We start from the raw sequence: 17,618 nt of genomic DNA, 5'->3' as shown, positions 1-17,618 counted from the left end.
AGAGAGAAGCGAAGGACGTGTGAGGATAGAGACCGAGTGGAATGATGCAGGCACAGGCGAAAGGACACTTGCAGCCACCAGAAGCTGGAAGAGGCAAGGGAGGATTCTTTCCTAGAGTGTCCAGAGAGACCAGAGCCCTACTGACTCTGATTTCAGATGTCTGCCCTCCAGAACTGTGAAAGAGTAAAGCCACCAAGTGTGTGGCAATTTGTTACGGCAGCCCTAGGAAATGAATACAGGTGTAACACAAGTTATGACCCCATCTGAGAAATCAAGGAAGGCTTCTGCAAGGAAGTGACTTCTGAGCTGGCAAATGTAGGATAAATAAGAGTCAAGTTGGCAAAAGGAGCTGTGCTAAAGATAAGAGTAAGGACAGGGGGGCAGTGTTTTATGCAGAAACAGCATGTGCAAAGGCACTGAGGTGAGGGAGCTGACCTTGCTTCCTCCACAGGTCCTCTCAGTCTTTCTCTTTTCGAGTTTTCGAAAGCATCAGGCTCTGTCCCACCTCAGGACCTTTGCACTTGCTGTTCCCTCAGCCTGGGATGCTCTTTCCTCCAGCTCTCCCTCCTGGCTTCTCTTCATCCTTTAGTTCTCAGCCAAACTGAATTTTTGGTGAAGCTTTTTGTGATCACCCTAACTAAATACATTCTCTCTCTCATTCTGCACCCCTTCAGCAGTTTGTTCCTTTCATAGCATTAAAAATAATAGTAATGAGAACAGCTGAGATTGATGTTGCTGTACTATGTCCTAGGCACTGTGCTATCTGCTTTAAATGTATTATCTCATTTAACCTCCACAATAATTCTATGGGACAAATGTTATTTGGTGGTGGTGGGGCGGGGGGAGGTTAAATTCCCATTTTCCAGATGGAAAACTGAGGCACAGAGAGGTTAGGTTACATGGTAGTAAGAGGTAGAGCTGGGATTTGAACCCAAGCAGTCCGGCACATGTTCAGTGAATACTTGGTGGCTGCCTTGAGCAGTCACTCCTGTGTCCCCATGCCTCCCTCTTGTGAATTTCCGGAGTGAATGTCTGTAAGGGTGTTTCCTTCTCTGCCATGCCTCTTTCTGCTAGCCAGGCAGGGAGCTTGATTTCCCATTCTCTAGGTACTGTGTTTCCCCGAAAATAAGACCTAGCTAGACCGTCAGTTCTCATGCATCTTTTGGAGCAAAAATTAATATAAGACCCAGTTGTTTATATTATATATTATATTATATTATATTATATTATATTATATTATATTATATTATATTATAAGACTGGGTCTTATATTAATTTTTGCTCCAAAAGACGCATTAGCACTGACGGTCTGACTAGGTCTTATTTTCAGGGAAACACAGTAAAACGGAGTGTCGAGAAGTCCACGTAGTCATTCACTCACTCACTGGACAATTATTGAGTGCCTATAGTTGTGCCAGGCACTGTTCCAGGCCCTTGGGGTGTGGACAGAAACGAGGCAGGCAAGGCCCTTGCTCTCCAGGAGGTTGTGACCAAAAGGAGGAGAGGGTACACTGGCAGGTGAGGTAAGGGGAGGAGAGTGGGAGTTTTGGAAGTGGGGCAGCTTGTGGCCAGGGATGGGCTAGAGTCTGGAAAATTCATAAGAGCTGAGTGCTGTGTCTGCTGGAGGATGGGTGAGTGGGTACGGAGGGCAGGAGTGGGGTCGCCGAGGTGTGGAGCTTGTCTGAGAGCTGACAGTATCTGTTGGGATGCAAGGGTCCCTGGAAGGTGTTAAGCAGGGGTAGGGGCAGGGCCTACCTGGCACTTAGAAGCCCTCTCAGGGTGTTCTGATGACTGATCATAGGGGATGGTGTTGCACCATGTGTCCAAACCCTGCCAGGTGCAGCAAGGGACACAAAGACATCAGAGCTAGGGGCCAACTCCAGGGACACTGTGGTCTCTCTGGGGAGACAAGACATATCCAGAGTTCATAGTTGAGGCCTAAATAATGTACAGAGATTCTGAGGTGACTGACACCCTCGGAGGCCGAGGAAATCAAGTCCAGGAGGGCTTCCCAGGGGAGCTGGCCCTGAAGGAAGGGCAGCAGTGGGCTTATAGGGAAGACACGGACATGAGGAGCCAAAGCAACCCCCAAACGTAAAAGCTCCTCGTAACATCAAGTGCCAACTGTAGGCACCTTCACTCTCCCATTCAATCCTCAAACAACCTTATTTATAGCCCCATTTTACAGATGGGGAGACTGAGGCTCAGCTCAATCACTTGCAGATGTTAATTGGCTGAACTGGGATTGGCGCCTACACAGGTAACCCTGGCCCCTGGCTGCAGCTTCCCTCACCCCTATCCTGTTGCCCCCACCAGAGAGGAACTCAGGATTTCAGACCCTGGCTTCTGCTCAGGCTCTTTAAAAAAAAACCCCACAAAAAAACCAAAAAGCCTCCTTTTTAATCTCCTTCTTCCTGGCCAGGAAAATTGCCCATGAGGGGTGAAATTGGCACTGGCCATGCAAGGAAAATATTTCTCTTTCCTGTTTACCAGATGACTCTGCTACTGGTAGGCAATCATTTCAACAATAAAAAAATCAGGATGGCCTATCCCGCATACACTGCCTTTTCATAATTCTGAGAGCCATGAAGTAAAATCTCAAATTAATCCATGCTGAGAACTCACCATTTTGCCATTCTTGGTGTGGGTGCCCAAGGGAAGTGGGAATAGACCGCGTCCCCGTGTGGTTTTTTCCTCTCCTGACATAAACTGCTGAAAGGCGGTTGACAGAAATGGTAATTTGTCCCCCTTAGAGATTCCGCAGTCCCCTGACCTGTGTCACAACCTGGCCCAGGAGGAGACAGGGCCCAGCCTGAGCACATAAGCACCTGCCTGCCGCATACTGGGAGTCGGGGGGTTGTGGGGTGGCTGGCCTGGGGGAGACACTGGTTGGCTTAGCATTTTCATTCAGGAGCAACCATCAGTGTTAGGGGGATTGAATCCTGCCAGTGGGGACATGGAGTGATGTCCTAGCTGAATGGAGAGTGGGCAGGAAATAAGCCCTGATTGTTACATGTAATGAACTTTTTGGGGATCGATTGTTAACGGCGTCAGAACGTGGCCTGTCCCACCTGCTACCTTTTCTCTGGGTGAGAGGGAGTCAGGGAGCAGGAAGCAAGCAAGGAGACCTTTGAGAAGGCTGTTTCCTCCTTCGGGTGAGAGCTGATGCTGGCTGGGCTGGAGGAATCTGTGGAGGTGGGGAGAAAGGAATGGAGTCAGTTACTGATGGAGCTAAAGAGGCCGTGACGTGTGAATGGATACAACGGATCAGGGAAACAATTACTCCTGTTACGCTTAACTACTCGTATGTCTCAGCACTTGAAGAGCTAGCTGTCAGACTACAAATTGGGCTGAAAGCTCCTCCCACCATCTCGTGCTGGAGAATAAATTCCACTCCTCTTCTCTCAAGAAACGGTCTCTGTTTTCATTTTGCAAAAAGGGCAAAGGAAAGTTCACTCCGGAGAAGCGAGACCCCTAGGCCTGTCTCTCCCGCGGCCAAAGCACTTTCTGCTGTCAACCGCACCGGGAACTCGACAGGTGCTGGTCAGCTGGCCTCGCAGCGGGCAGCCGCAGGCGTGAGGGAAATGCCTTTGGCTTGATTACGTTACCTGCCTGTCCCCAAGGAGGTGAGAAAAGAGACCTAAATCCCTCTGGCTTTGTGCCTCCTGCTCTCCCATCCCCCGCACCTCGCGTAAGTCCCCGCTCAACCAGAAGATGGCCATTTAGAATAGCTGCTGTGAAAATGGGTTAGCTGGGGAGAATCTTATTAGAAGGAGAATTGTGTCAGGAGACAAGGAAGAGCGAGAGAGATGCAATTTAGCACTGTATGTTCTCATTAAAATGATTGTGCATCTTTGTAAAGGAACAGTGCTGTTTCCACGGGACCAGGGTGAGAGAAGCCCTGCCGATGGTGCTGGGGACCAGAAGGCAAGGGTCATGTGGCAAAGGTCAGGTCAGCTGTGGGTGTGTGGTTTACAGCTTCCACTCCCTTCCAGGGAGCTGTGCCCTAGCGTTTGTCCCAGGATGGAGACCCGTGCTGTTCAGTGTGGTAACCACTAGCCACGTGATTTTTCACCTTCAAATCGATGAAAATGAAAGCAAATGAAGCATTCAGTTCCTCAGCCCCACTAGCCACATTTTAAGTGTTCAGTAGCCACCTGTGTCTAGTGGCGACCACACTGGACAGCATAGATATGGAACCTTCCATCATTGCAGACAGGTCTCCTGGACAACGCTGGTGTCAACTGTTGGGGAGACTTAAAGTAGAAGATATTCAAACACAAAATAGGGGTCTTTACTGGCTCTGGTTTAAGGAGCCTGTATGCCCCTCACCTCTGTCTCCCACTAAGTGACAGAACTGGGGTTAGAACCCAGACCTCATTTACTTCTGGAGCCCCCCAACTTTGACATGTAACATGGACTGTTGGAGGCTGCTATGAAATGGCTCATTTTACTAAATATTTCTTGAGCGAGGGAGCTGTGGAATTCATCCACTAATTGACAAGTCATTGGGTGAGGGGTGCTTTCCCACTGGCATAGGTAGAATGAATTCCAGGCACTGCAACTTGCCCTGGGCAGCCAGAGAAAGCCCAAGGCAGGGATGGGAGAGCTGGCACAGCAGTTGGAAGTCGGGCCAGGGTTCCTAGACATGGTAAAAGTGTGGAGGGATGGGGAGGGCACCCAGAGTGGCTCCTACAGCGGCCAGGTAGATCCCAAGATGGGGGGATACTTACTAGCTCTTTGGCCCCCACACTTTCTCTTCTTGGCCCATCTAAGTCTCTCTCCACAATTAGGGAGTTCGGTTGAGATATGAATCAGATCATGTCACTCTCCTGTATTAATCATATCTATGATTTCCCATTGATTTAGAATCAAATCTATATTCTACTAAGGTCTCCAGAGGTCCACATGACCTGGCTCACCTCCTGCTCCCCAACATTGTTTTTCTTCCTGGTCATTGCCGATAGCCCCTCCTAGACTAGAAGCATCTATTCCTCACTGTATGCCCAATGCCTGGCACAGTCCCCAGAGATGAAATGAGTACTTGTAGGATAAAAGAAGTCATGGTCTTGTCATCAATGTTTAACCTCTTTAAGCCTCAGTTTCCTCATCTGTAAAATGGGAATAAATCAGAAATCCTTTGTAAGGTTATTTGTAAGGTAGAAACGGAGTTATGAAAAGTGCACAGGAAGCACTCAAATTGGCAGATGTTACTATTATTATTATTGAAAAGTTGCAAGTTCCACACAAGTAACTTTTTTTTCTTGAGCCACATCAAAGAAAGTTGCCAACCTGATGTCCCGTCATCCCGAATTGAATACAGCTGGCCCTCTGTATCCATGGATTCAACCAAACGTGGATCAAAAATATTTGAAAAAATAAGTTACGTTGTTGCTGGCGTGTGCTATGTAGCTAGGCCTACAATGGTTGTGTCGGTACTGAACATGTACAGACTTTTTTTCCTTGTTATTATTCCCTAAATAATACAGTGTAACAACTACTTACATTACATTGTATCAGATGTTACAAATAACCTAGAGATGATTTAAAGTATATGGGAGGATGTGCATAGATTATATGCAAATATTATGCCATTTTCTGTAAGGGACTAGAGCATCTGTGGATTTTGATATTCTTGGTGGGGAGAAGGGTCCTGGAACCAATCCCCCAAGAATACAATTTCATTAAAACAAGGAATGCTCCCAGATAACCACAATCAAACGATTAGGATCAGGACATTAACCCCAATACGTTACTAACCATCTAACGCTCAGACCCCACACAAGACCTGCCATTTGTCCCAACAATGTCCTTTGCAGCGAAGGGTTTGGTTTAGAATCACCTGTTGCACGTAGTGTCCTGTCTCCTGAGTCTCCTTCAGTCTGGGCCACTCCTCAGTCTTTCATTGACTCTCATGACCTGGACGCTTTTGAAGGGGACAGGCCAGTCACTTTGCATAATGTGTCTCCCTTTGGGTTTGTCTGATGTTCCCTCAGGAATAGATTCAGGTCGTGCATCTTTGGTAGGAATAGCACAGGGGTGGCACTGTGTCCTCATTGAATCCCATCGGGTGACGTGCGATTTCCATTTGTCCCATTACCTGTGCCATTCACTTTGATCATGTGACTAAGGTGGTTTCTGTCAAGCTTCTCTGCTGTGAAGTTACTCCTTTTCTCTTTGTAAAATACTTTGTTAGTAAGTCTTTTTGTGGGAAGGTTTTTTTAAACCAAGTAAATATCATCCAACATTTAATTTAGTCATTCCTTTACTTATACCAATATGAACTCATTTCCTATTTTACTTAGTGGTTTACAATCCATTACTATTCTCATCTATTTTGATGCTCAGGTCGCCTCATTTTGGGCCAGTGAGAGCCCCTGTAAGTTGCCTCCCACATGACCCCCATTTTACTTCTTTACTTTCTGGAACAAGACGTTCCAGGTTTATCTTATACTTTCCCTGAGCCAGCCCTGGAATCAACCATTTCTCAAAGGAGCCCTCATTCAATGTTGTGGAGGATACTAGAACAAAAGATATGGGTGGTAAGAGTGTTTATTGCTATTGAGCAGCACAGTTCCAAATACCCCTCAGGGTATGAGTGTGTACACATATATACACATCTCTATTTATTTCTATATTTTTTCTATATATTGAAAACCATAAAGTTACATTGATACCTCTGATTCTAATCCATCACCATAGAATTCATTCCGGTTTTTCTTTCTTTTCACATTTGATATTTGCAACTCCCTTCTTCAATGGTGAGAAATCTGACTGCCGTTATCATCAATATATTTAATTGCTCAACCAATGAAACAATTCTCCTGTTATTGCTGCCACCCTTCCCTTGCATGGATGCCCTCGTCACCCTGCCTGTGCTCTTATCCCATCTTGGCTGTACCTCCCTCACCCTGCTTGGGCTCTGTGGATACTGTTATTGTTATGTTTGTTGTTATTCTCATCCCTGGTAGATTGGTGGGGCAGTGGAATGGATACTTCTCTCACTTAGATAATCTGCTTGTATCCAGCCAAAAGGGCCAATCCTAGAGGCTCATGGCTGTGCATTTTATATTCATAGAACGCTTCTCTCCAGCCCCCTCTAAGAGGTCAAAGCAATTAAAAATCCTTAATTATTACCCAGAGTTTAGAAATTGATGGCTGATTCCGAGTGCCATGTCTTTTATTCTCTTTCACTTCCCCTGCAGAAATATGAGAGAGGAAAAGTAAGTAGCAGCTGAAATGATCCCCCACTCACTTTCTATAAAGAGGAAAATTAGCTGCTCTAATAATCATGAATATTAATGTACAGCCAATTTCGCTCAATTAAAGTGATGATCTATAATTTTGCCTCAGAGCTGTATGGAGACCATTTCCGTAACCTACTGAGTAGAGTTGGGTGCTTTTCAAAGTTCATGGGTTTGGCTTAACTCTCTCACATCCATCACTTGTTCCCATGTAGGATGGACCCCACGTTCCTCCCTGACCAAATTGTCCAATGCTCAGAGTATACACTTTTTTTGTTTTGTTTGTAGGGCCCAAGGTGTATCACTGTCATGGCAAGTTTATGAGATTCTGCACAGTTCACACTGATTCCCTTTTTCCTGAAAACTACAACCACGCCCGCCCCTGTCCTCTATGCACAGGGTCCCTGGAATATGTACTCCCTCAGGGGCCATATATGGGCAATGAAGTTCCAATCTTCCTGCCTAGAACTGATTGGCCCAAAGGGGAGCCCCTCACCCCAAATGGACCAATTAGAGACTTCCCTGGGAATTTGGCACTGGGACTAGAAGGACCCATGTCAGAGGGATGCCTTTGAGCAAAACCATCAAACTCAGGAGCTGTAGGCCGCTGCCTTATCCCCTGTAACATACACTGGATAGCCTGTGTGCGGAGAGAGAACCAGCAGCGGAGCAGAGGTAGCGAGGAAGCAGGCATCCTGAGGGCCTTCTGCCTGCTCTTTCAGGTCTCCCGAGACCTGGCAAGTCCCTGTTCCTTGAAACACATCCGTGTCCTTATACCAGCGTCCCCTTTGATTCCTAGTGTTAGATTTAGAAGGTTTCTGTTACCTGCATCCAGAGTCCCAACGAACCCAAGTGTCAATGGACAAGCGTCTGTCCTTATTTCTGAGACCTGAGCAGGCATTCCTGCCAACCCTCGCTGTTCACAGCAGTGCTGTCTCTACCAGAAGAAAGGCCAGGCAGGCCAGGGAAGGGAGCATCCATCATAGCCTCCAGCTCTCAGGTTCCATCTGTCCATGGACAATTCTGTTTAAAGAAAAAAAAAAAAAAGACAACGTAAGATCAGTCCAATGGAGGAAATCACTCAAAAGCTTTGGTAGTTTTGATGCCAAACAGTGGGCTGCCTGACATGTTACTTTTCATTTAGGAGTTCTTGAAGATACAGCTGCTGGCATCTGGCTCTTGTCTCTGTTTCCTACCAGGTCCTATTGCTCTCTATCCCCTTACCCTGCTGTGTTCTTCTTAGCACACAGCACTATGTAATATGGTAATACCTACGGTTAGTTCATTGTTTATCAATTGTCTCCGTGAACGAGAGCAGGGACCTTGTGTGTCTTGTTCGTTACTGCACCCCAGTATCTAGAATAGGGCCTGACACATACTAGGTGGCCAACAAATATTTGCAGAATGAATGAATGAATGAACGAATGGAAACTTTCTTTGGTAAACCCCACACAGAGGCTATGGCTAGTAACCAAAAACATCAGAGGGGTTTGATTGTCCTTTTTTTTTTTTTTTTTTTTTTTTTTTTTTTTTTTTTTTTTAAAGATTTTATTGGGGAAGGGGAACAGGACTTTATTGGGGAACAATGGTCAAATTGTTGTCCTTTCAATCTTAGTTGTGGAGGGTTCTGTTCAGCTTCAAGTTGTTGTTCTTTCAGTCTTAGTTGTGGAGGGCGCAGCTCAGCTCCAGGTCCAGTTGCCGTTGCTAGTTGCAGGGGGCACAGCCCACCATCCCTTGCGGGAGTCGAACCGGCAACCTTGTGGTTGAGAGGACGCACTCCAACCAACTGAGCCATCCGGGAGCTCAGCGGCAGCTCAGCTCAAGGTGCCGTGTTCAATTTTAGTTGCAGGGGGCGCTGCCCACCATCCCTTGCGGGACTCGAGGAATTGAACTGGCAACCTTGTGGTTGAGAGCCCATGCTCCAACCAACAACTGAGCCATCCGGGAGGCAGCTCAGCTCAAGGTGCCGTGTTCAATCTTAGTTGCAGGGGGCAGAGCCCACCATCCCTTGCGGGACTCGAGGAATTGAACTGGCAACCTTGTGGTTGAGAGCCCACTGGCCCATGTGGGAATCGAACCGGCAGCCTTCGGAGTTAGGAGCATGGAGCTCTAACCGCCTGAGCCACCGGGCCGGCCCTGATTGTCCTTTTGTTCAACCTTCTTCCTGGTGCACAAGAGGCCATTTATAAGGACAAGTACACCCAGGAAGGTGGGTTGGAACTCTGCCTTTGTATCGAGCACACCTGTGTGGGTTTGAATCCCAGCTCTGCCATGCTTGCCGTGTGCCCCTTGGGTAAGTTACTAAACCTCTCCAAGCTGCATTTCTTCATCTTTGAATTGAGGGTCATAATCGTTTCTATTTCCCCTGATTGTTATGCGGATTCAGTGAACCAGTAAATGTCAGTTTCCTAGTCCTATCACTGGCACATGGTACCGTGTTTCCCCAAAAATAAGACGGGGTCTTATATTAAGTTTTGCTTCAAAAGATGCATTAGGGCTTATGTTCAGGGGGTGTCATCCTGAAAAATCATGCTAGGGCTTATTTTCTGGTTACGTCTTATTTTCAGGGAAACGTGGTACTTGCTCAATAAATGTGAGTTTTTCTTATAGCTCCATTAAGAGACATCATTCTCCATTGTTGAGTGGCACTGGTTTGTTTGTTCATTGGCACGTGAACTAATCAGCTAATTCAACAACATATATTGAGTATCTGTGTGCGATAGGTCCCAGGGATGTGAATATGATGGTAAGATGATTTGCCTCTCCCAGGAAGAATTGGTGACATAGAAGAGAACCCTCAAAAAGATGATCCAAAGCGTGACTATGTCATGTGCTCTCCAGGGGCCACCAGCATAGGTCCTTGGGGTACAACCCAGAGCAGTGCTGGGGGGTTTAGACAAATCTGGGAGTTGGGAGATGTGGGTTCTGGTTCCAACTTGGAGTTTAAACTTGGTAAACATACATTACCTCTACTAGCCCATTTTCCCACCTGAAAAATGCGGGTGTGACACTAGTCCATTTAGCCTCACGCCTGAATGAGCATCAGAATTATTTGCGGTTATGCGTTAAAATACATCTTCCCAATTCAGGGCTCTGCCCTGAAGAGAATGGTTCAGGTGTCCGAAGGGACGGGGCCCTAGGTGATCCTGCTGCGGACCCTCTAGACACACTTGGAGGAACTGGGAGCAAAACGATACTTGAAATTTCCTCTCTGTGCTTCTGGCACTCTTAAAAACACAGCACAGTTCCCACCTTACGTACTCTGCCTCCTGTAGAAGTCAAGATTGAGGTGCAGCCTCCAACTCCGTGAGGAGCTTTCCGTGGTCCTGGAGTCAGTCCCAGGGCTCAGCAGAAATGTCCCCTTGTTGGCCTCACAAAGGGAGAGCAAAACAACCGTAAGTTCTCTCCTCCTGCCCTGAAGTTGTCCCAGCCTTTCCTCTGTTTGGTGCAAGAAGAAACCCGTGTTCTTATTTCCGTGCCAAGTTGCCAGTGTGCTGGTTTCCATGACAGCAGAGAGAGGGAATAAAAGCCAGGGTCTCACCTACCGAGGAATTAAAAGCCACCCTCTTGGAAAACAAACAATGATTCCAGGAGAGTCCTGGAAATTGGAGAGTGTTGGTTTTTGATTCATCTAGCCATGTAGTGTGGGGCTCCAGAAAGGAGAAGGTGTGGGGAGCATTGAGGGAGGAGGTGGTTTTGTAAGGGCTTCGTGGGGAGAAGGCTACATAATAATAAGGGCAATAATAAAACCTCACAGGTCCACTGCACTTTAAAGTGTGTGACAGCCTCTTTAGACCCTCCATGCAGCCTTTGGATTTTACTCAGCAAGAAACAGGGATCTCCAGTGGAGAAGTGATTCATGCGTTCCTTTCATGCTGCCTCTTTAGTGCTTAGGGCTTCTCGTACTCCTTGGCCAGAACTGCTCCAGCGTAGGGTGACATGCAGTTGGCTGAGTCCCGAGGGAGGTGGTAAACATGGGAAGCTCACAGCAAAATGTTCTGTTTCATGCTTTGCCATTCTGGGAGGGCCTGACGACATCTTTAGATGTATTTCCTCATACTCCAGGGGGTTGAGTGGCTATGTCAGGATGAGATTTTATCTTTACAGAGACTCCAGTGCTGTGATCTGGGGAGAGTATTAGGGTTATGCAACCATAAGAGGTTAGGATCTGCATGTCTCCGCGATGAATGGGACCTTAGAAATACTCAAGTCCAGTGTATCCCAACGTGTTTTTGTATCTACCATCAGGGATGTATAAGATGATTTAGGTGTTGTATTAGCCAGGATAAGTTCACTAATGCTGCAGGAAGAAGCACACCCTTCTGGGATGTGATGGTTTAGCATCACAAAGCTTTGTTTCTCCTTTGCAAATTCTGATGAGGGTCAGACCCTCTAGGGAGACATTCCTCCATGCAGTGATTCTTGGACTCAGGCTGCTTTGATTTTTGTGATGCTGTCAGCTCCTTGTATAGCTTCCAGGTTATGAAAGCAGAGGAAACGGACATTGAAGGGCTGCACATGTAGCAAAAAATAAAAAATGATTATAAATACAGAATTTTAAAATCTTTGCTCTGAACAAGAGCTGACTTGCAAGAATGGAGAGTATTCATCAGGGAGGGGCTTGGGACCACCCGTTTCATTTTCTTAGTGTATCACCATCACAGATCTTCATTTATCCCTGAATATAACCCAAGACCACCTCCAAGATTTGCCCTGTGGTCAGCAATGGAGAAGGCACCTTGACATTCAGGAAAGGAAGATGAGGCTGGATGACACTCAGTAGTGGAGGGGAATGCGGACCTTGTGCAAACTCGCCAAAGGCTATTTGAAAGGAATATTGATATCATGTATCTGAAAGGTGTAGTCAGAGACAAAGTCACAAATGCATGCATGCACAAAGACACACAAACACACTGAGGTTGTGTATCCAAAAACACACAATTCACACACATATCCAAGCACACGTAGACATACTCACAATGATACACTAACACTTGCCTCCTCTCTGTGTGTGACTAATCTCCCTAAGGCTAGGAGGAGAGGTCGCATGTCCCTGAGGTCCTATGGGGACAACGAACTGGGCCTGAAGTGTATAACTCTGAGGTTGGCAGAAGGTTGGGCTCCACCACCCCCATGTCTCTCCCACTGGTGCCCCATACATCTCCCGGCCCCTGCCCTCCCTCCCAGCAGCAACCCTTGCTGCCACGTCTCCCAGGTTTATTAGGTGTAGGTGCTGAAGTGCTTTGTTTTCTCCCCAGCCTGCAGAGCCGGCCTGATGGGCAAATTCACCATTCCGAGAGCCTGCAGAATGAATATTGCTTTCTCTTTGCCTGAGGGAGAAAGTGGGATTTGGGGGAATCAGCAATGGTTGAATCAGATCTGGGCCTCTGTTCCTTGAAGAGAAAGGGGGAGGGGTTCTGGCACAGGGCAGGTCTGACCTTCTCCCCAGTTAAGTGTGGACCGCTGAGCCTGTGATCTGGCCATGCATGTACCCCAGAACCTCCCAGCTGGGAGACTTCTCAGAGACTTCACTCTGCCAGGGGAAGTCCTGTGCAGTGATTAAAAGCACCGACTTTGCACTCAGCCTCCCTGGGTCTGAATCATAGCCCAGTTGCCGAGCAGCCCTGGGACCTTGGATGTTCCGAGCCTTGATTTGCCCATCTGTAACATGGGAAGGATAATGGTACATCCCTCACTGGGCAGCCATCAGTATCGGACATGTGAAGCGTTTTCGTGTTGGGCCACGCCCTGGAAGACAGAATTCTATAGGTGTTGGCTATTTCTCTCGGACTTATGATGCTGTAGAATAAGACTCAAGAAAGAGCCACCAACCTGACTCCAGGAGAAGCATTCACGATGGGGTGATAAGCTTCAAGGAGAAATTGGTGGCTGAGTCCCAACACACCTCGTTAGAAGAGTATGCCATGACCAGACTCATGCCAGGGGACAAACAGCACCCACTGTGGAGGTGTGGGCAGAGGGGTAGACGAGCTTCCTGGTGTGCTGGCTGTGGGTTAGCTAACTGTCACTTGTGTATTTGGTGCCGTGGTATAGATGTTAGCTTGTGGAGCCCACACAGGTCTCCTTTTTTCCTCTCTTCCTCCCTCCCATCTCCTTCCTTTCTTTTCTTCTCAGATATTTATGGAGCACCTACTGTGTACTTGGTGCTTGAACAAAGTAGACCTGGTTCTTGCCCTGTCGTGTGTATATCATGGTCTAGGAAGACAGATAATCAACAAAGAGACAGACAGGTGACCATGTTCATTTCAGATGGTGACGAGTTCTTTGCAAGAGTAACCCAGCTGATGAGATGGCCATGACTGGGGGATTTTGGATGGACCCGGGGAGGACTTCTCGGAAGAGGTGACGTTTGAGCTGAGACCTGCAGGGGGAGAAGGAGCTGGCTGTGCAGACACCTGGGGGCTGAGAATTCCAGGGAGAAGGAGGAACAAGTACAAAGGCCACAGGGTGGGGTAAGGGGAGAGCTGGGGGTTTTCCAGTGATAGAAAGAAGGTCAGGGGGAGTGAGGGGGGTGCTACAAGAGACAAGGTGTGAAGTGCAGACAGATCAGGTCTTGCCAGTTGTAGATCAGGGTGAGACTCAGAGATTTTAAGTGTCGCCAGAGGTCATTTGCTGGAGGCTCCAAGCTGGGGAGAGACACACAATCCAATTTATATTTTGAAGAGAGGGCTCCAGCTGCTTTGTGGGAGTGGAGGAGAAAGGGTGGAAGTCAGGAGGAGAGCAGGGAGGTGGCGGCTACAGAGACCTGGCTCCTCGGACCGGGGTGGCCTTGGTTGAAAGGAAGATCTGAATTTCCACTATATTCTGAAGGAAGAGCTGATCGAACTTGCTGACGGGTTGGATTGGGGTAAGGGTGATAGACTTGAACTTGTCTGTCTCAATTTGGGTCCCGTTCTATTTTAATATTAACCTTCCTATGATGATTAATATTACTGTGCCTCAGATTCCTGGGAGGGCAGGAAGAACGAGCTGTAATGGAGACTCAGAGTGAAGTAATGTCAGAGATCGGGGTCTGTTGGCCTGTGTCAGCTACTATCTTGTTAAGTGATGTTGGCTAAATCACACATCCAACCCGCACCCCTAAGTCTGCACGGTCACAGTATCCTGGCAGAGGAAGACTTTGAGGAGAACTTGAGTTCAAGCACCACGAATACCCAAAGTGTAGAAAGCAGTAAAATGGAAGTGCGCGTAGTAGGCTTCTACCAGGAAGCGTTCTTCTCTGTGCTGGCTGGCCCGTCCCCTCCCTGTGCTGTCTCCCTGTGATTCCAAGGACCCTTTGCTCCTCTGTCAGATGGTACAAAACAGGGCGACGTTTGAAGCCATGCGGATGCTACAATGAGAGAGAGATGGGTGAGTGAGTCTTTGGGTGTTCAGCTCTGACGGGGAGAGTGATTTACCCCAGATGGAGCTTCTGAAATGTGGGAAGAGCCGTTCTCTACTAAGAAAACCTCTTACAAACAGGTTTCCTTTTCCTTTCAGCAAACAGGTTGTTCATTAGCCTTCAACAGCTCGGACTTGGCCTCCAGGATAACTCTTGGGGGTTGGGATGATGGGGTAGTTGAAGGGGCGTGGCTGCCTCCATCCCACTTTCCCTCCCTGGTTTAGATGCCTCCATCCCCTTCACTGTCTGTCTGTGTGCACTGAGCCACGAAGGCTCTGCTCCCCAATGTGACAGTTCAGTTTTAGGTTCCCTGTTCACGTTTCCATGTCACAGATGATGAGAGGCCAGTGTGCTATGCCTCTTCAGTATGTTAACAGGAGCCCCTGTGAACACAATGTTTAATCAGATGAGTGACCCTAATGGAGAAATTTCAGGTATTCTGATAGACCAACGGGTAGAATAACTTAGGGCTAGATAACAGTTCCGGTTGTTATTAATAAATCATATTTTCCCCCTATTTATAAAGGTTGTGTGTGCTCAATGCATAACAGAAGAGCAGAAAGAAAATTAAATAACAAATTTCTCTATAATTCCGCCAGGCAAAAATTACCGCTAGCAACACACACACACACCCCATATAGATGTAGCAAAAATAGCATACTTTGCATATTTTTCTGTAGTCAGTTCTTTACATGTAGCAATATATTGTGAGCATACCCCCACAACTATAAATATTCTTCTAAACCAGATATATATATCTGCCATTATCACAATCCTCAGGATAACCGTTACCACTTTAAATATTTTTAGGCTTTTTTCTGTACGTATGTGCACTGGAACGTAATCCCTAGAGGGTCCTGGTTTGCTTTCTTCACCCATGTTCTCAGCACCTAGAAGACTAGGTGCTCAGTAAATATTGTTGAATAGATGAAAAGATATAAATATGTATTTAGTAGGGTTCCTGGAGTACAGTCAACTTGCACTTTTTTCCCCCCCAAAGCTTGGAAACCCCTCATTTAATACATGACATGCATTTTCTGCTTTCTGGAAGGAGATTGGAGTATACTTTTGAGAAAGACCATCCCTTGATTCTGATGGGTGGTAAATAAGAAAAATGACCTACCCACAGTTCTTGGGGAAGCTCTGAAAGCCCAAATGCCAAAGCTGCAGATGGAGCTGTTAAGTGTTCTAAAGAGAACCTAATGCAAACTGTGTGTGTTGGCGGAACGTGCCCCTGCAGGGTTGGAGAAAAATCTGTTTCCAGACTTGGAGTTAGGTTGCTGCCGCCCTGACTGTGTTTGTTTGCTTTTGAGACATAGATGGGTGTGTGTATTCCCATCCTAACATTTGCTCACTGGGGATTGAGGGCCAGAGGGTGGTGGTATTAGGAGGTGGGGCTTTTGGGACGTGCTTAGGTTATGAGGGTGGAGCCCCCATCATGACTGGGGCTAGTGTCCTTATAAAAGGGACCTCAGAAAGCTCCCTTGCCCCTTTCTTCCGTGGGAGGACGCAGCAAAAGGACACAGCCATCTGTGAACCAGGAAGTGAGCCCTAGCTCCTTGCTGTTGGAATTCGCAGCCTCCAGAACTGGTTGTTTAAGTCCCCCAGTCTATGGGATGTTTGTTAAAGCAGGCTGAACTGTCTAAGATAGCAGGTCAGGTCTATTCAAGGTGGGAGAGGACAAAAGTGTGGGTACTGGGGATTCCCTGGGAGGCAGGAATCATTGGGGACCATCCGGGAAGCTGGATGCCACAGCCTGGCAGAGTCTGATTTCACAGGTGTGCGGAGAAGCACTCAGGGATCCATCTTTTACACAAATGCCTAGATGCTCTGTTGCATTAGCCCAACACAGAATTTCTGGCTCAGTGATCGCTTCCCTTCCAGGTGGCTGCAAATGGGCTCCTGACATTTGCTTTCCTTGGGATGTGGGAGTGAGGGGTGAGGAACTCCGTTGGGTTCCTTTGGTTCATGCATACAGTAGTCCCCCTGTATCTGTGGGGGGTACATTCCAAGACCCCCAGTGGATGCCCGAAACTGCATAGTACCGACACTTATAGATACTATGTTTTTCCCTATACATACATACATACATACATACATACATACATACATACATACATACCTATGATAAAGTTTATAAGAAAAGCCAGTGAGCAGATCTGCTCAGCAGTTTGAGGACCTCTCTCCCCACTGTGGAGTCAGACGGTCTGAAAATGTGGGTGTTACTTACTTGATCCTTCTGAACCTCCGTTTCTTTGTCTGTAAAGTGAAAGGAACTATTACAATGAGTGTGTATGACTTCCACATTAAAAAGAGTAAAAAACCCAAATGATTATTGTTGGGATCATAGATCCCCTTGAGAATCAGATGATAGCTGGGGATTCTGCAGGGGCATCGGTTGTGCACGCCTGCCCGGCATACTTTTCTCCTCTTCTGGTAACGTCACTCTGATTTATCATGGGGAGCCCTCTCCGCTCTGAGTCAATGGGGGTTGGATTAGCGCCATTCAAAACTCCCTGGATAGGCAGCATGAGGCCTGGCCAATCAGAGCACTTATTGCATCCCCCAGCACAATAATTGGTTTAGGTAAGTCACATGACTACTCAGCTGGTCCAATAATATTAGATATTATTCCATTTTATAGATGAGGAAACTGAGTCTCAGAGAGGTTAATTTGCTTGCTATAGCATCTATTGTTGGTACCCTTCCCCACTTAACTCACTTGGGTCTTACCATTTCCGGGTTCATGGACTGGACTCCCAAGCCCCCCAAATCTGCATCTGTTTGCCTGAGGGCTCTCGCTGACCACCGGAGTCCTCACGCTCAGCAGGCCAGACATGCCCGGGAGTTAATGCCTCTGGAGCCAGCCCTCGATAATGACTTACAGGAGATGGTTTATAAACAGCCCAGCTCCCTCGCTCCTTGCATGAGTTACCCCTGAGGCAGTGTTCAACAGTGGCTCCCAGGAGTCC

At 47.3% G+C, this 17,618-nt stretch overlaps 1 protein-coding gene across 1 annotated transcript in view; it reads left to right on the top strand.

Annotated features, from left to right (window-relative positions):
• Window positions 1-3,603: 3,603 nt before the first annotated feature.
• The window catches only part of CMKLR1 (chemerin chemokine-like receptor 1), a 121,588-nt gene continuing 107,573 nt past the window's right edge, over window positions 3,604-17,618 (top strand). The window contains exon 1 of the mRNA XM_074321809.1: window positions 3,604-3,626. The gene's annotated coding sequence lies outside the window, so the exon portion shown is untranslated. The remainder of the gene's footprint in view (window positions 3,627-17,618) is intronic.

This window comes from Rhinolophus sinicus, linkage group LG16, assembly GCF_036562045.2.
Source record: "Rhinolophus sinicus isolate RSC01 linkage group LG16, ASM3656204v1, whole genome shotgun sequence".
NCBI lineage: Eukaryota > Metazoa > Chordata > Mammalia > Chiroptera > Rhinolophidae > Rhinolophus > Rhinolophus sinicus.
This window is presented reverse-complemented; position numbering and strand designations above follow the sequence as displayed.